This window comes from Nycticebus coucang, chromosome 11 (genome assembly GCF_027406575.1).
Source record: "Nycticebus coucang isolate mNycCou1 chromosome 11, mNycCou1.pri, whole genome shotgun sequence".
NCBI lineage: Eukaryota > Metazoa > Chordata > Mammalia > Primates > Lorisidae > Nycticebus > Nycticebus coucang.
In genome coordinates this window covers 26793682-26813609 of record NC_069790.1, presented here as the reverse complement: position 1 = coordinate 26813609, position 19928 = coordinate 26793682, and the positions used below count along the sequence as shown (strand labels likewise).

At 42.3% G+C, this 19928-nt stretch overlaps 1 protein-coding gene across 1 annotated transcript in view; it reads left to right on the top strand.

Moving 5' to 3' along the window:
- MINDY4 (MINDY lysine 48 deubiquitinase 4) overlaps positions 1-19928 on the top strand; it is a 255695-nt gene that overhangs the window by 85543 nt on the left and 150224 nt on the right. Inside the window, exon 3 of the mRNA XM_053608563.1 lies at positions 11576-11685. The gene's annotated coding sequence lies outside the window, so the exon portion shown is untranslated. The remainder of the gene's footprint in view (positions 1-11575; positions 11686-19928) is intronic.

The following is a 19928-nucleotide window of genomic DNA, read 5'->3' as shown; positions in this document are numbered from 1 at the left end:
TTAGGGTGAGTAAGCAGGGTCCAGAGATGGCTGAGATTTACTGATCAGGGTCAACAAGCTTGCTATTGAAAACAGAAACAGCATTTCCTTAACTTGGTTAAATATCTACCCCCGCCTTTATTTCTCTTTACTTTATTTACTTGCTGAATCATTCCTTCTTTTTGATTAGTGCATAAGCAAATTGAACCAGGGCCCCTGTGTTTGGACAAACCACTTAGAAAGTGTTGCCATACATGAACAGAACATGTGATAAAATTGCACAGACTTTAACACACACACATACACAGAAATGAGTACAAGTAAAACTTGAGAAACTATTCAGAGTAGGACCAGTAGATTGTATCAGTATCAATATCCTAGTTGTGTTAGTGTTTTGAAAGATGTTACCATTGCAGAAGCCTGGGTGCAGGGTACATGGGATATCTCTGTATTATTTCTTACAACTGCATATGGATCTACAATTATCCATAAATAAAAAGTTTCATTAAAAAAAAGTGTTGCCAAATCTCTTTCCAGAATTCAGGCTCTATTGTGTTTTGCAAATGGGCAAGTGTGGGGTCTCTGCTGGTGTAAGCCACCCTTCCCCGGGTGTTGAAAGAGTAGGTCAAGAAAGACACCTCAAAGGCCCCTGACATTTGTGGAGTACCAACTATGTGCCAGGGGTCACCTGTCATCTTCACAACAATCTACAGGGTACATACTGATATACTCCTTAGAGACAAGGAAACAGAAGGTGACATGCCTCACCCAGCAAGTAAGGAAGATCAGATTCACATTCCAGGCCCTGTGCCCAAGGCCAAAGTAAAGACCAGCTCCAAAGCTCATCTTCTACCCATCAAACCCCACTGTCTTCTCACCCAGCCTGTCTTTATGCCTTAATGTAGCATGAAAGTGGATTTTCACCACCTTCTCCTGGGATTGTTGAATATCCTCCATAGCCAGATTTATGGAAGATAGGTGTGGCTCTTTTCGGGCTACACACATGGAAAGCAGCTTACACACATAAAGGTACTGTAGCAGGGGTGATGCCCCACTATGTGTTCCATTTTAAATGGAGGGAAGCACATTTCACACAAGCATGTGTTAAGCTACCATTTGTATGGCTGGTTGGACAGATCAACCGGAATGAGAAAACCAGTGAAATTAGCTGTCCAGGAAGGTGTCGGTTATTTACTTGTTTTAATATATCCATGAGAATTGATTTTTCCTGAGATGGGATCTTTTTACTCTGGGCCAGGACAGGAATTTGGCTTCCGGTGAAGATGACGTGCCCATGGTAGGAGTCCCCCTCCATTTCCTATCCCACCTGGCCCATAAACTAATGAAGAGTATGAAGAGATTTATCAGTTTTCTGATAGCAGCCATTCTTGGGATTATAGCTGTCACAGCCTCTGCAGCTGCCACTGGAATAGCTTTGACTGAGTCTATTAAAACTGAAAAATTTGTTTCTAATTGGCATAAAGATGCTGAGAAACTTTGGATTTTTCAGAAGCAAATTGATATGGAGATATATAATGAATTAGTAGATTTAGAACAAACAGTGAATTTATTAGGTGATTAATTATATAGTTTAGAGACACAATTAAAGTTAAAATTTGATTGGCATGTAACTTCTTATTGTATTACCCCTGTGTTTTATAATGAAACCTTGTTTCCATGGAGTAAGGTTAGAAAACATGTGTTGAATCATGAGAATTTGACTGCTGATATAATTGCGTTACAACACCAAGTATACTCAACCTTTGAACAAAAATTAGAACAAATTAATGGAGATGAAATTCTGAAAGGAATTTCTGAAGGAATAGCTCAATTGAATCCTATTGATAAGATATATACTTTGTTTGGAACTTCTCCCAGCTCTCTGTTCTTATTTTGTTTGATTGGGTTTATTCTTTATATGACAATCAAAAATTTGACACAAGTTAAACGAACCAGTGATAGGAATGGGGCTGTCTTTTTGGCTATGACAGCAGTGCAAGCTAATAAATAAAAAGGGGGAAATGGAGGGGTACCGGCCCCCCAACCAAAGCAAGTGACATGGCCTCATGTGCTCCCTGAGGAACATTGCCCTATGATGGAAAAACTTTCTCTGTGGACAGGCCTGGGCTAGTAAGAACAATCAGTTAAATGTTCACAGAAAGGAAAGTTACTGGAGGGCTTCACATGGTTGCAGCTGGGGGCTGGGCACCTGCGGAGGTTATAGGAAGAAGTACTCTGTTCTATTCTCCTTTTAGCAAATTATCCTTTCTTAAGTTTTAGGGAACTAATCAAACAGAACAGACAGCTAGGCGCCATTGTGGTTAAGCCTTGAGCAAAGTGTTGAGCAAAGGTTCTCAATTTAGATTAACTATGTATGTGTCTAGCAGCATATGTGCTGAATAAATAATTTTTTAGCAGTTTTTATGATTTCACCATTATTTGTTCCCCTTTCTATGTCTATACCTTTTTTTGATTAGTGTTGTGTATAAAAGACACCCAATAAATGTGGGTAGTCACTGAGAGCCCAAGTGAGCCTCAGACTCCCTTTCATAATATTCATTTTGCACTCAGAGCTTTCCTTTGCATCTCCGAGCATCTAGTTCTGAGGACAACAGCACTATGAGAACAAGATTCCTCTTCTGGGCAGACCAATTAGAGAAAGGTGTCCCTTCCCTAATGCTGACTTGGTCCCATCCCCTGAGTACCTATCAGCTTCCCTTTCCCCTCAACCTGTGCCTTGGGTGGGGTACACTCAATAGAGCTGGGCCTGGCAACCCTGATAAGAGTCAGAAGATCTGGATTCTAGCCTCAGCCCTGCCATTAATTTACTGGGTTTCACTTCTCTGAGCCTCATATTCCCACCTGTGAAGCAAGAGAAATGAGATCTAATCAAACAATCTGCAGGGAATTTCTAGGAGCAGGGAATTATTGATGTGAGAGTGCTTTGGAAAAAGAAAAGTTTTACACAAATTGACCTATGGATGTTACTTTCCCAAAGGATTGGGGCCAAAGTGGCCCTTCAAAATTAGCTCATGCCATCCTGGATTTTTATAGTACAGGGAAATAAGGCCCCAAGAGGGTAAATGACTTTCCCAGAGACACACAGCACTCTGGCAGCAGAGCTGGAGAACACAGGTGGGTTCTGTCCGCCAGTGTGCCTGTCCTTCAGTGTGTCCTCCACTTTATTAGGGATCCCCAGGGCATGGAAGGGCAGGGAGCCCCTCTTCCCCTTGGCTCTCTTCTCACCTGGGCATGTTTCCACACCAGTATCTCTGTGGCCTTTCCTTTCCTTCCAAGCTCATGTGCTACTCTGGGGAGCAGATAGAGACCCCAGCTCCTCTACAGACACATCTCTCTCAGTAGAGCCTCTGGCCTTGTCTGCAGAGGCACTGTGGACAAGTAGTTTTCGATGTGCTCATGGCAGAATGACTAACAGGTAGAGCAAGTGGGGACCCAGCAGATGTGGGGACCTGAAGAACGCATGTCCAGGATCAGGGGAGGAGTAGGGGCTAAAATAAGTCTTGGAGGCAACCTTGAAGACAGAAAAAGTTTCTGCTGAGGCAGCCTAAAGAGGGTGCTGGCTTCTGCAAGGTGGCAGACACACAGTGCCCAGGAGAGGAACATGTGGAGGAAAGGAAACAGCAAATGTGTCCCTCCTCACAATGTCAGGGTCTCTCTTCGAGTACAATCTGGCCCAGTAGCAGACAAGAGACACAGAATCCATACCAGGGGCCTTGCTCAGTGTGAGGAAGGGTCAGCTGCCTGCCTTAAGGACAGGGCGGCAAGGGTGTGAGAGTAACCTGCAGGGGCTTGTCGAAGTATTTCAGCTTGTTAAACTGGGCCGGGTTGGACTAAGTGACTATGCCATGTGCCTGCCATTTGTCCATGTGCAGATAATGTGTACTCTCTGTGTGCTTTAATAAAATATTTTGTTCTGCTCTAACCCATGTGCAGAACCTATAATGTGCTGTTGGGACTATATGAGGGAGACTTTAGAGCAAAAAGTCCATTGTGGCTGGAAAAAGGAACCTTCTTTTTGAGCACAGGGGAGGTGGACTTGTGGGTCATGACTCCTTTTGTGTAGTAATTCATGAAACTGCTACCTATCTCAAGTGATGGGATAGGTTTCCTGCTGTGTCAGGGCTGCAAAAAACACAAAACCCAACTGTGGAAGCATCACCCATTCTTTTACCTTTAGCTTCTTCTAAAATAGTGCGAGGTATTGATTCAGTAACTCAGTGGTAATAGAGTTAGCATCTCAGCCATTAGCTTATTTTCTCATGGCCTCAGGATGGCTGGTGTAGCTCCAAGCATCATGCCCAGGTTTAAGGCAGGGAGATGGGGGAAAGGGGGACTTCATCAGTGATCTATGATCTTATAGGGAAAGCAAAAGCCATTCCAGAAGCCTTCTAGCCAATTTCAGTTGTGTCATTTCCCTCTGCCCCCAGGTGCAGAGTAGGCTGGGAAAGGAAACATGCCACTTTTCTAGTCTCTCTAGTAGCATGGGCTGGGGAGAAGTAGTTTGGCAGGAGTATGGGTTAGCCAGCAGCCAGCCTCTGTGGCCTTCTTTATTGGGTTAAGCACATTTGGCCCCAGGCTTTGTTCTTTCTATCCAAACCAGTTTGGAACATTTTGCCTCCTCCCTTCCATTCTCTGTGGCAGCTACAGGAGAGCCATGGACTTGGTAGGAAGAAGAAAGCAAGAGACTACTGGATCACAGCCTTTCCGGGGGATGTCTTCCTCTCCACTCTGATGCAGCACCTTTGTTTCCAAACAGAACACATGCCCCAACTGTGGTATGGCCTGCATGGCCCCATTAGGATTCAAGTGGACATGCGAGGGGCCATCTGCATCCATCCTAATTTCTCAGGCCTGTTTCACATGTGCCCTGGAGGGATCTTCTGGGAGGTGAATGAGAACATGTTTTTAAAAGTCAGTGACACAATCTCCCCCACCCCTGATTCCAGTACACTCTGACCCTGTGTGATAGCTGCCTCTATGGCACTGGCACGTGAAGACTGGGAGAGGGTGTACTGAGCACAGTGTTTGCATGCACCTCCTCCATGGCCCTGGAGGGGAAGGGGCTGCCCAGCTCCCGTGGGCTCGCCCAGTGCTGTACCCTTAAGCTGTCTCACGCTGTACCTGCTCACCAGGCTCATCCTGCATGAATTTTATTCTGTCCCAAATCTTGTCAGGGACAGTCCTGATTTGGGTTCTTCCTTACCTTGTCCCTGTCAGCCCCGACCCCTTCTATCTCTTTCTGCATGAATTCTACAGATTCAGCCCTCCCCCTGCCCTTTTTGGGGTGCTGACCTTCTTCAAGTGCCCACCGTGGAGGAGGGAGACAGATAACACACACATAAAACATGTGCTAATAGCCAGCACTCTCACAGCACTTATTCAACCCCAGAAAGAATCCAGCCAGGGCTGGCTGTTGGCTAATCCATACCCTTGCCAGCCAGCCATACCCTTCTCCCCAGCCCATGTCTGCCACAGGGACTAGAAAAGAGACATGTTACCCTTCTCAGCCTACCTTGCAGCTGGGGGATGGGGGGAATGACACAACTGAAATCACCTAGAAGTGTCAGCCACTTTTAAAAATACCTATTTTTAAAATTGTGACAAAATACACATAACGCAAAATTTACCATCTTAACCATGTTAAGCATACAGTTCAGTGGCATTAAGTATATTCACATTCACCTTGTTCTGCACTTAACACCACCATCCATCCATAGAACTGCTCCCATCTTGCAGCGCTGAGACTCCTGTTCTCCTCCCTTGCCAGCCCCAACAAACACCATTCTACTTTTTGTCTTTATGAATTTGACTCTCAGTACCTTATATAAATGGAATTGCACAGAATTTGTCCTTTTGTGACTGGCTTATTTCACATAACTTAATGTCCCCAAGATTATCCATGTTGTACTATATGTCAGAATTTCCTTCCTTTTTGAGGTAAAGTAATATTTAAAGACATGCCACATTTTGTTTATCCATTCATCCATTAATTGGTCCTAGTGTTCTTTCCACCTTTTGGCTATTGCAAGTAATGCCATTATGAGGCCAGTCATGTTTGAAACATGTAAAACTCATTTACTTCTCAGAACAGCCCCATGTGGATGGGTATTATTTTGCATGTCCATTTTACAGGTGAAAAAATGAGGCACAGACTTTCTCAAAGACACACAGCTATTAAGTAGCAGAACCTGTCTCATGCTCCCAAATAGCATAGCTTGAGAGTCCAAGAGATTGTACCCCACACTGTCATCTCATAGGGTGGCAGGGAATGGAGTCCAAGAAGGCTTTGTTGAGGTGTCCTGTGAGCTAGACCTTAAAAGTGAATAGTTTGCTGATGGATGAGGGAGAAAAGGAGGGCTAGCCATTTCTGGCAAAGGAGAAACCTTGTGTCTTGTGGCTAATTACTCAGGGACCCATCTCCACTTTATAGTCATGGCCTCTGCGGTCCTGAAATGACAGGAATAAGAAAATGAGGGTAAAATCTCGGGCAGTTTTACTACATATGTGGCACCCCTCAGTCCCTTCCACCTCCACCAAATATCTAGGCTAAGCCAGCATTTGAGAGATGAGTTCAGAAAGATTTTATAGGCTCAAAGAGATACGAACTTCCCAATCTCTTCCTAACTCATGACTGTAACTCCCACATCCTTATGGAGGTGGCGCTTGGGGTTTGGGTGAGCAGGGAAGAGAGATGAAACCCCCATAGCTATTTGCCTATAAGGGTAGCCTACCCCATTCTAGTGCCTTCTCAGCAAGTGCTGTCCTCAGGTTACCCCGTGCTAATCTAAAAAACCCCAAGTTTATTCTTTTCCCCAGTGTGCTGAAAAAGTCTAAGGTCAGGAAACATGCATGGATTACCACAGGAATTTTAACTTGCTTGTCTAGAAAGGAAAGGAACAAAAGTTGGTCATTGTAACCATCTTAGTTCAGGCAGCATAGAGGCCCTGATGAAGTTTCTATGGGCAACTGACCCTCGTTATACTATAAAGACTTACAGTTGCACACAGGCCTGGAAGTCAGGCAGGCTGGGGCCTGTGTGGGGAATCAAGGACTGCAGGATACAGGTTCTGAGCTCTCCCACTTGTGGTGGTGTAGGTGTATAGTAAGTAAGTGGGGTGTCAGGATTTTAGATCCTAATGAAAGGAACCAGATATGTAGAAACAGCTCATCTGAAACAAAAGAATGCCAGTGTTCCAGAGGTTGTTAGTTGTCTTCCTGTGCTCATAACACCCATTAACTCCTTCATAGTAACAGATTTTTTTTTTAATTTTTATTTATTTGTTTGTGGGTTTTGGCCAGGGCTGGGTTTGAACCTGCCACCTCTGGCATATGGGACCGGTGCCCTACCCCTTTGAGCCACAGGCGCCGCCCGAGTAACAGATTTTTTTTTTTTTTAAGCTGGGCACATGGTTGCCCTAAACAAAGAGCACATTTCCCAGCCTCCTTTGCATCTGGGTGTGGCCAGGTGAGTGAGTGAGTCTGGCCAGATGTGGGGCACATGGACCCTGTTTTTTATCCTTCATCCTATTCCATCCTATGACTTGGAACATGGATGCTGGCATCTTGGGTTTGGAGCTCAAGGCCACATGTAGTGGAGAAACAGGACAGAAGGAAACTGGGAACACCACAGGAACCCTAGACTTCCAAGTGAGAGACAAATAAACATCCCTCTTGTTTAAGCCACTGATGTTGGTACCTTTATTATTATTATTTTGATTGTTATTACTTTGGCAAGAATACCACAGAATTTGTATTCAGTGTATAAGGTACATGATATTGATTGCTCTGCTGCCAGGATGGTAACTCTGATCACTTGGTTAATGTTCTGTCAGCCAACTTTCTCTACTCAGTGACCATTCTCCCCTCAGTACTCAGAAGTATCTCACAGGATTATACAAATACCATGCATCCCCCACCTTTAGCATCCAGTGATAACTCTTGCCTGAATGAATGATTATCATTATTCTTGTTGCCAAATGATGATTTTCTAATTCTGTCATTCTTTTTTACATTGATTGGTTGACATTCAAAAGTAAGGAGGGGCTTTCCTTTCTCTTTTATTTATTTCTCTAAATATGGACCTGTGAATTCTTCTTTTATTCAGTGAGTTATAATCTACTACTGTCATTACTTACTTTGATTCTCAGATTTGGCCAGTAGGAGCCTTTCTAAGATGGGTAGTGTGTTCTTTTGACATGTTCCCATCATTTTTTGAGCATTTCCTTATTAAGTTACTCTTATTTATAGTGTTTTTGTCACTCTCAACTGAACTTAATGCTAACCGGTACAATCAGGCATGGGAGCAAAGGAAAAGAACAAGGGCTCTAGAGCCACCTTCTTCAGCTCTGGCAACAGCTCTGGTCTAGAGCTTTTCTTGCTAGAGGCATAAAGTGGTCCATTAAATACCCCTAAGCCAGAGTTGCACTGATTATTGCCTGCTCCAAACAGCCTTGTCTCTGTGAAGGACTCAGGTCAAGAAACCTAGGCGAGAAGAAATCTTATGACTATCCTCAAGCACTGCCTTAAAGCTGAAGGTACATCATGGTCTTTTTAGGGAAACTGGAGCAGAAGGGAAAATCTAGGAGCACCAGCTCAGGTGCATGGAGTTCAAACATTAACTCAGCCAACCTGGAGAAAGGTGTCCAAATCAAGCACTAGAGCAAAGGACTCAGGTTTGTCCAGAGCTGTGGACTAAGAAATCAGAAAACAAGGGGAGAGGAAGAGCAAGAGGCAAAATATTGAAAATCATGAGCTGCAAGAGACCTCCCCAGGGAACATATAAAAAATGATAATACTTGTACAGCAGGTTGGGGTAAATGGAGAAGACAGCCATGGCAGTAGTGGCCTGTGGTTTCTGGCCAGACAGGCTCCATTCAGCTGAGCAGATTGTGATCCCACCATCAATTTGCAAGACATCTGTGTGAACACCCCTTCTGGGAATCTCTGGTGTAGCAAACTCTGGAAGGAGAGACCACTACCTCATAGTTTGCCTTTCACTCATTTTTAAAGGTTAGTATAGTTAGGTTGAAAAGGTAAGTTGCTTTAACAAAAAAATTCCCTCATACCAACTTGCAAAAATAGTAAAAACTTTTGCAAATAAATAAAACACAAAATTCAAGCTAGATGGAAGTCTATTTCTCACTTATAACCATCTGAATTCCAGGTCACCTGGTGACTCTGCTCCAGTCAGTCATTCAGGGAACCAGGTTCCTTCCATTTTATTTTTGCCATCCTCCAGGGGAGCACTCTCAAACTTGAGTGAGCATCAGCAATACCCAGAGGTCTTATAAACACAGATTGCTGGGCTCTGCCTTCCGAGTTTCTGATTCAGTAGATCTGATCTAGTGACTGAAAATTTGCATTTCTAACAAGTTCTAAAGTGGTGTTGATGCTGGTGTTTTGAGGCCACTCTCTTGGGAGTTGCTTTTATCTTTAGGGTTAACACATGGTCATGGTTGCAGCTGTGCTCTGGCTTACAGGGGAGAAAAGAGGATGGAAGAGGTGGGACCTGGTTTTAAGGTGCTGACCCACTCATTACACTGGTGACAACGGAGTTCTATGGCCACTTCTAACTGCGAGGGAGGATGGAAAATATAGTGTGGTTGGGCACTTATTTGCCCAGCTCCAAATACATTACCTTAAATGAAAGAATGGATTTTTTTTTTTTTATGAGGAGTACAGGATTTAATATACACACAGTACTTAGAGCATAGTCTGGCATAGAACAAATCCTTCACAAGAGGCTGCTATTCTAATCATACAATTCTTTTGTGGTACAACATACGTAACATAAAATTTACTATTTTAACCATTTTTGAGTATACAATTCAGCAGCATTAAATACATTCACATTGTTGTGCAACCATCACCATCATCCAACTCCAGAACTTTTCCATCATCCCCACCTGAAACTCAGTGCCCACTAAACAATAACTCCCCATTTCCTCCTCCTCCTAGGCCCTGGTAACTACTATTCCACTTTTTGTCTTTTGATTATGTAAATTTTGATTATATAATATCTTACATATTTTTATTCAAAAAATATTTATTAAACACTTACTTTGCACCAGGAACTGAAGTAGAATCTGGGGCTACAGTGGTTATTCCTTTGTGGAGACTTTGTTTCAGTGGCTTGATACTGACTATAAAATATACAAGACAATCTCAGACAGTGGCGAATGCTACAGTTGAGAAAAACCACCCAGAATAACAATGACAAAAGAGTATATAGTATGTCCTTTCAATGTCACAGGAGAACTCTGTTTAACAGGAACACCCAAAGATTATTTAATTCTCCAGGATATTTGATTTACCTATTTACTATTTGATCAGAGTTCAGAGACTGGGACATTACATGGTAGAGATTTTTACCCACAGAACAGATAATCCAAAAGTTTATGGTTTTATTAACCTGTAGGACACTAAGCACTTCTATAACCTGGGAAGTTTTCTTTTAAATGTCTATAAGTACCCAGTTCCCCAAATGCCTACGGAGTCAGCATTAAGTAAGCTCACTAGTTCCTTCATTAATGAGGTAGCAAATCTTTCACATGTGTTTCTTCTATTTTTAAATAAGAGTCATGTTTTTAACCTTTGAAAATTCTACTTTGGCCCTTTGAAGAACATAAGTCAGGACAAGAGGATAGAGTGGCTGGGGCTGGTAGTATTTGAGACAAGGTTTTGAGGGCAGAGGGGTGCGGTGTGTGAAATCTGAGCAGGAACTTGGGTGATGAAGGAAGCAGGCACCTTAGTTGCTGGGAGAAGAGCCTTTTTTGCCGAGGGGATGGCAAGGCATGGCCCTGAGTCTGCTAGGAGTCTGTGGCAGATGAGGTCCAGAGGGTTGGAGGTCAGGCCCTGAAGAGTCCTAAAGGCGGTGGTGGGAGGATCAGGTCCAACTTCAAACAGGCAAAGACTATGTTCCATCCTCATAACAAGCAAGTACACGTCCTCAGGTTGGAGGTCAAGCTTCCTGCCTCACTGGATCCTCCAGGTTTAGCTGGATGAGACCAACTGCCACTGTACCCTAAACTGCTCCAAGCCCAAAGCCAATTGTTTCTCCACCACTAGGACTTGTTCTCAGCCCTGGGGAGGGAGACTTTGGGGATGGTGAAGCAGGGCACCCTCAGGGCAGGAGCAGAGCCAGAGGAGCCAGCCCTGAACTGGCTGGTAGGGAATCCAGGCCGGGTGTCTAGCGCCTGCCTGTGAAGTTCCTCGGAGGGCACACAGTAGGCGGTGATCACTAGTAAGTTGACCCAGTCAAGGCACCTAATCCTGGTGCCTGCTCAGAGGAATCCAACAAGAACCTCTCCGCTAAAATTCCAGTGATTCTCTTCAGTTCCAAAACTCTCTAGGCTTCCCTGAACACCCCGAGCGTGACACCCCAAAGCCCCCTCCTGCACTTAACTGCGACCTCCGGCAGCCCTACTACGCAGAGCCATCGAGCAAAACTTTGTGTTCCTCCTGAAAACCCTGGGGGAAGGAGCTGCAGGGACTACTGAGGAGGGGGGCTTTTCAGTGGAAAAGACAGAGCCTATTGTATTCCTCAGAATTATTTTGAACTCCTACTGTGTGCCAGGCGCTGTCAGCTGCTGTGAAGTGCTAGCGGAACGTGAGAGCACGGGCCATGTCTGCCTTGGTCACTACTGCGCCCCAGCACGTAATATTGCCCAGCAGATACTATGCGAGGTATTTCGTGAGTAATTTTCATTGATCGCCAAAGGTGGGTTCTCTTCTAATAGCTGTCCAGGCTCTGTCCCCGCTTTCCTCCTCAGAGTCCCAGGAGCAAAGCTCTGATCTCCGACAGGCAGTAATGGGGCAGTGAGGGCATCTCATCACAGCCCCACCTCTTGAAAGAAAGGATTCTGTTGGGCAACTAGTAGACTTTACCACAGGACTATGCCACTTTGGGAGAAGTTTCAATTCCTTTACTTGGATCAGAATTTTCACACAGAAGGTGCTTTCTTGGAGGATAACATGCTGTGATTCTAAAGGGTGTCATTATAGTGTTTCAACAGGAATTTTCCACACGGAGGCATTGACAGCTATGTCTGAGAAACACCAGGGTTGGGAACAGCTGACAAAGGTCTCAGCTTGCTCCAGAGAAGGCACCTTTGCCTGAGCAGCGCCCACAGAGCTTTGCTCAAAAGTTTCTCAGGGCTCTTCCAGGGCAAATGTGTGGCACAGAGGGTTGGGTTTGTAGGGATGCGTTAGTGTTCTTCAGAGAAACTGAATCAATAAGGGGCGTGTGTGTGTGTGTGTGTGTATCACCTCACCCCTTGATTTATTTTAAGGAATTGGGGGGGCCTGTCAAGTCCAAAATCTGCAGGGGAGGCTGGCAGACTGGAGACCCAAGAAAGAGATGATGTTGTGGCTCAAGTCTGAAGGCAGTCTGGAGACAGAATGGCCTCTTCTTTGGAGGAACTTCTGTTTTTTCCTCTTAAATTCCCCACCTGATTATATGAGGCCCAGATACATTATGGAGGGTGATCTGCTTTACTCAAAGTCTACTGATTTAAATATGGATGTCATCCTAAAAGTCACTTCAAAGCAACATCTAGGCTAGTATTTAGCAAAATAGCTGAGTATCATGGTCTAGCCAAGTTGACACATGAAACTGTCACATGGTGGAGAATTATTTGCAATTTTTGGTGAAAGAGGACATAGTCTCAAAACTCCAGGGATGCCTTTGCTTCCTCCTTACTTCAGGTTGGACAGATCTGCAGAGACAGCCAGACCCATTGCTCCTGACAGTGAGCAGATCTGGGATGCTCCATGCTGAGTAAAAGACCAAGAGTCTCAGCAGGCTGTGGCTGTTTCTTCTCATCCTGTGGGAGCCTGGCTGGGGCTTGGATCCTTCCTTCTCCGGTCTCATGTTTGTGGTCATGTAGGAGCAGAGGTTGAGAGGTGGCTGATGAGATAGGGAATGTATGGCTATTTCTCATGTTGCCAAGGACAGTGGCCTGGGCTATACCCTGCACCCCCACCCCGGTCCTGACCTCTGAAAGTGATGGCCAGACAGCTGGGAAAGTCTAAGGACCACATCATTAAAAAGAATTTCACAATGTGCTGCTATCATAGCCTGTCTAGATGTGTTATACCTCCTCAGACCTATGCTCCCTCTTCAGACCCTGGATAGCCAATCCCTAGGAGGACATAGTTATAGGACAAGTGGGTGTATTTCTATTTTCTAGAAACCCTGTGACCCAGGTAAATGTTTAGTACTGCTGATAAGGAGAACTGGGTTGGAGAGGGAGTCCACTTAGTCAGTCTCTTCCCTAGAACATCCTGGAGGAGACAGAGCTTGACCCTCACCCTCTTGCAAAGTAGTTGGCCCTCCCGCAGCTCACTTCTCTATTCCAAGCCCCACAACACACCCAAGGCACCCTGCTGCCAGAACCAAAAGGGTACCAGACAGAATTCATGGGGACCACACTTTTCTGGGAATAGACTAATAAATGTAAGCACCTCATTGACTCATAGACAACTAGAGTAACAGCCGTGTAGCTGTGTATATGATTTTGCACATGCATGTGCACACATGCACACTTCTGTATATGAAGGATGTGCTATGAGGCAAGGCCATTGTTAATAAATTTTCCCTCAATGTATATTCCACTGAATTTTCCTCCCCTTCCTCTCTCCCTTCCTTCTCTACTTCAGAGAGCCAGAATTAATTAATAATGTTAATAATATACCTTGATTAATGACATCTTGCTGTCATTGGTTCCTGTAAGGCCATCTCTTATTAACTGATAAACCAAATAGAAATGATATAACAAAAACCTATGAAACAAATACCCTAATGACACTCAGAGCATAGACAATTACATATACTTCCCTATGTAGTTCTCCCCTGCCCTGTCTCCATCCTTCCCCTCCCCAGGTAACTGTCATCCTGAATCACATCATTTTCTTTCTTTTCTTTCTTTCTTTCTTTCTTTCTTTCTTTCTTTCTTTCTTTCTTTCTTTCTTTCTTTCTTTCTTTCTTTCTTTCTTTCTTTCTTTCTTTCTTTCTTTCTCTCTCTCTCTCTCTCTCTCTCTCTCTCTCTCTCTCTCTCTCTCTCTCTCTCTTCCTTTCTTAAATCATAGCTGTGCACATTAATGCAATCATGGGGTACAATGTGCTGGTTTTATATATTTCATCAACCTGGTTAACATAGCCTTCACGGCATTTTCTTAGTTATTGTGTTAAGACATTTATATTTTACACTTAGTAAATTTCACATGTACCCTTGTAAGATGCACCGTAGGTGTGGTCCCACCAATTACCCTCCCTCAACACATCCTTCCACCTCCCCTCCCCTCCCATTTCCCTTTCTTCTTGAGCTATAATTGGGCTATAGCTTTCATAAGAAAGCTATAAATTGGTTTCAGTAAGACTGAGTACATTGGATACTTTTTCTTCCATTCTTGAAATACTTTGCTAAGAACAATATGTTCCAGCTCCACCCATGTAAACATGTTAGAGGTAAAGTCTTCATTTTTCTTTAAGACTGCATAATATTCCATGGTGTACATATACCACAAATTATTGATCCATTCATGAGTCACTTGGGTTTCTTCCATGACTTAGAAATTATGAATTGGGCTGCAATAAACATTCTGGTACATATATCTTTGTAATAATGTGATTTTTGGTCTTCTGGATATATACCTAGTAGAGGAATTGTAGGATCAAATGGCAGGTCTATTTTTAGATCTCTAAGTGTTCTCCAAACATCTTTTCAAAAGAAACATATTAGTTCGCATTCCCACCAGCAGTGTAGAAGTGTTCCCTTTTCTCTACATCCAAGCCAATGTTTCTGATTTTAAGATTTTGTGATGTGGGCTAATCTTAATGGAGTTAGATGATATCTCAAAGTAGTTTTGATGTGCATTTCTCTGATGATTAAGGATGATGAGCATTTTTTCATGTGTCTGTAGGCCATGCGCCTGTCTTCTTCAGAGAAATTTCTCTTTAAGTCCCCTGCCCACCTTGAGATGGGATCACTTGTTCTTTTCTTGCTAATATGTTTGAGTTCTGGTGGATTCTGGTTATTAAACCTTTGTCGGAGACATAACCTACAAATATCTTCTCCCATTCTGAGGGCTGTCTGCTTGCTTTACTTACTGTGTTCTTGGCTGTGCAGAAGCTTTTTAGTTTGATCATGTCCCAGTAATGTATTTTTGATGCTGCTTCAATTGTCCTGGGTGTCCTCCTCATTAAATATTCTCCCAGGCCTATTTCTTCAAGAGTTTTCCCTGCACTTTCTTCTAGTATTTTTATAGTTTCATGTCTTAAGTTTAAATCTTTAATCCAGTGAGAGTCTATCTTAGTTAATGGTCAGAGGTGTGGGTCCAGTTTCAGTCTTCTACAGGTTGCCAGCCAGTTCACCCGGCACCATTTGTTGAATAGGGAATATTTTCCCCACTAAATGTTTTTAATTGGCTTGTCAAAGATCGAACAATGGTAAGTAGCTGGATTCATCTCTTGGTTCTCTATTCTGTTCCATACAGCTACCTCTCTGTTTTTGTGCCAGTACCAGGCTGTTTTGATCACTATTGATTATAGTCTGAGATCTGGTAGCGTGATTCCTCCTGGTTTGTTTTTATTTCTGAGTAATGTCTTGTCGAGGTTTTTTTCTGATTCCATAAAAAATGAAGTATTATTTTTTTCAAGATCTTTAAAGTATGACAGGGGAGCTTTAATAGTGATTGCATTAAAATTGTATATTGCTTTGGGTAGTATGGACATTTTAACAATGTTGATTCTTCCCAGACATGAGCATGGTATGTCTTTCCATTTGTTAACATCTTCAGCTATTTCTTTTCTTAGAGATTCATAGTTCTCTTTATAGAGATCTTTCACGTCTTTCATTAGATAAATTCCCAAATATTTCATCTTCTTTGGCACTACTGTGAATGGAATAGAGTCCTTGACTGTTTTTTCAGCTTGACTATTGTTGGTATATACAAAGGCTACAGATTTATGAGTGTTGAATTTATAACCTGAGATGCTTCTATATACCTTGATCACTTTAAAGAGTTTTGTAGTAGAATCCCTGGTGTTTTCCAGATATAATCATATCATCTGCAAAGAATAAAAGTTTGATCTCTTCTGACCTTATGTGGATACCCTTGATCGCCTTTTCTTGCCTAATGCAGTGGAGACAATGGGCGACCTTGCCTGGTTCCCAGTCTGAGTGGAAATGATTTCAATTTAACTCCATTAAGTATGATATTGGCTGTGGGTTTGCTGTAGGTGGCCTCTATCAGTTTAAGAAATGTCCTTTCTATACCTCTTTTCTTAAGTGTTCTGATCATGAATGGATGCTGGATATTATCAAAGGCTTTTTCTGTATCAATTGAGAGAATCATATGGTCTTTTTTTTTAATTTGTTTATGTGCTGAATTATATTTATAGATTTACCTATATTGAACCAGCCTTGAGACCCTGGGATAAAACCCACTTGGTCATGGTGTATAATTTGTTTGATGTGTTGCTGGATTCTGTTTCTTAGGATCTTGCTGAATATTTTTGCATCAATATTCATTATTAATGCAGGTCTATAATTTCCTTTTCTTGCTGGGTCTTTTCCTGGTTTGGGAATCAAGGTGATGATTGCTTCATAGAATGTGTTGGGTAGTATTCCTACTTTTTCTATATCTTGGAAAAGATTGAGTAATATAGGTACTAGTTCCTCTTTAAAGGTTTGGTAGAATTCTGATGTGAAGCCATCTGGTCCCAGGCTTTTCTTTTTAGGGAGATTTTATATAGTTGATGCTATTTCAGAACATGATATAGTCCTGTTCAACATTTCCACTTGATTCTGGCTAAAGTTTTGGAAGGTGGCATGCTTGGTCATTTTCCTTCAGATTTTCATATTTCTGAGAATAAAGTTTCTTGTAATATTCATTAAGGATTTTTTGAATTTCCATGGAGTCTGTTGTTATTTCATCATTACGATTTCTGATAGATGAAATTAGAGATTTTACTCTTTTTTTCCTGGTTAGGTTAGCCAAAGGTTTATCTATTTCCTTGACCTTTCCAAAAACCAACTTTTTAATTTATTGATCTGTTATATAATTCTTTTGTTTTCAATTTCATTTAATTCTGCTCTAATTTTGGTTATTTCTTTTCTTCTGCTGGGTTTGGGATTGGAATGTTCTTCCTTTTCCAGTTGTTTGAGATGTCCCATTAAGTTGTTAATGTCCTCTATTTCCATTCTCTTAATTTGCAGTGCTATAAATTTCCCTCATTGGACTGCATTTGCGGTATCCCAAAGGTTCTGATCCATGTCTTCATTATCATTTTGTGCCAAAAATTTAGTGATTTCCTTCTTAATCTCATCTATGACCCAGCTGTCATTCAGCATAAGGTTATTTAGCTTCCATGTTTTTGTATGCGTATGCAGATTACTGTTGTTACTGAGTTCAATTTTTATTCCATGATGGTCCAAGAAGATGCAAAGAATAATTTCTATTCTTTTAAATTTGCTGAGGTTAGACTTGTGATCTAAGATGTGATCAATTTTGGTGTATGTTCTGTGGGCTGATGAGAAGAATGTGTATTCAGTTTTGTTAGGATGAAATGTTCTGTAGATGTCTGTTAAATCCAAATGTTGAATGGTTAAGTTTAAATCTAAAATTTCTTTGCTCAGCTTCTTATTGGAGGATCTATCCAACACTGCCAAAGAAATGTTAAAATCTCTGACTATTATGGAGCTGGAAGATATCAAGTTGCTCATATCTGTTAGAGTCTCTCTAATAAATTGAGGTGCATTCTTGTTGGGTGCATAAATGTTAATATTTGAAATCTCATCATATTGAGTGTTGCCCTTAACAAATATAAAGTGACCATTCTTATCTATCATTACTATTGTTGGTTTAAAGCCTATTGTATCTGTGAATAAAGTTACAACACCTGCTTTTTTTCTGATTTCCATTTGCCTGAAATACAAATGACCATCCCTTCACCCTGAGTCTATATTTATCTTTTAAGGTAAGATGAGATTCTTGTATGCAGCAGATATCTGGTCTGACTTTTTTGTATTCAGTCAGCCAACCTGTGCCTGTTTAGAGAACAATTTAAGCCATTTACATTCATTGAGAATATTGATAAGCCTTATAGAATTTTAGATATCGAGTTTTTTGAAAATCCAGTGGACATTTTTAATCCTTTTGCCACTGTGGAAGTTGGAATTTGATCAAAAGTTTCTGAGTGAGTTTTTTGTGGTAGAGGTTTGGGCTGGTCATTATGGAGGATAGGTCTGAGAATAACCTGGAGAACTGGTTTAGTTATGGCAAATATCTTCAACATGTGAATGTCAGTAAAGTATTTAGTTTCTCCATCAGAAATGGAACTTAGTTTAGCTGGATACAGGATCCTGGTTTGAAAGTTATTTTGTTTTAGATTAAAAGTCGATGAACACCCTCTTCCAGCTTGAAAGTTTTCTGTAGAGAGATTTGTTGTCATTCTAATATTCTATCCTTTGTAGGTTATGCTTTTCTTACATGTGGCTGCTTTCAGAATTTTCTCCTTCATATTAACTTTAGTGAAGTTAATTATGATGTGTCTGCGGGTTGTCTTATTCAGGTTGAGTCGTGCTGGGGTTCTGAAAGTGTCTGCTATCTGAATTTCAGAATCTCTTGGCCTGTCTGGAAAGTTCTCCCTCATAATCTCATGAAGAAGGGCTTCTGTGCTTTGCGAAGCAACTTTGTTGCCTCAAGGAATTCCTGTAAGGCGAATATTAGTTTTCTTCAAATTATCCCAAAGCTCTCTAAGAAAATGATCCATTTTTGCTCTCTATTTCTCTTCATCTTTGAGCACTTGGGAGCATTCAAAAGCTTTGTCTTCAATGTCATAAACTCTTTTTTCTGCTTGCTCCTTTCTGTTACTGAGAGATTCTACTGTATTTCTCAGAGGTTTAAGGGCTGCAAATTCTTGTTGCAATGTGTCAAAATCTTTGGTGATTTTGTCTTTGAATTCATTGATTTCTTGAGACAATGTTTGAATTGCTCCTTGAATTTCTAATTCCAACTTTACTTGTATTCTATTAATCTTATTTGCAATCCAGATTCTGAATTCGATTTCTGACATCTCAGCCATTTGTCTATGAATGGGCTCTTCATTTGTGTCCGCCATATCTTTCCTTGGGGGAGTTGATCTACTCTTGGTATTCATGTTACCAGAGTTTTCCCACTGATTCCGCCCCATGATTATTTCACACCATTTGGCTAGATGAACAGATAAGGTGAAGTTGGGTTGGGGGGCTCCTGGAGTAGTGATTAATCAGCCCTTTACCCAAGAGCTGTGACTGGTGTCTGTACCTTTTCCCCTGGAGTTTTGCAAAGGACCTGTACAGTGCTATGCCTGAGACATTGGGGACTTACTTGGTGTGGTGGGGATAAGTGGCTCTGTCTTGTTTTCAGCTGGTCTCTGTCCTACCCTAGTGAATTAGTTACTCTGGGTTGAAGTCTCAGCTGTGGAGAAATACCAGCAATTATGTCACCCCACCTCCACCACGGGCAAAAACTGGAAAAGGAAAATGAAACTTTCCCACAACCACACATCCAGGGTACCATTTTGCATAGTCCTTGGGTGATCGTTCCAGTCTGAGAGATCCAAATCAATTGTCCCAGTCAGCGCCCGGTCTCAAGTGAGGGAATTGAAAAGGTCTCTAGCAACAAGATAGCAGGAGTCTGCTGGCAGCTCGAGTATGACTCATTCTGGTGCTCCGTGGAGTCAGAAGGATCCCCCCAACAAATGAATTAGTCTGGGAAGGTTGATGCCTCCTTCCTCACCTGGCACCTCTGTCACACCCAGAGGTAATCTTACAGGGCTATGACCCAGTTCCCTCCAATGAGCAGATGCTCCAGGAGTTTGAGCCTGCCTGAATCACAGAGATATCTTATGTCTCCTCAGCCAGGCCTCCGCACTCTGCCACCAT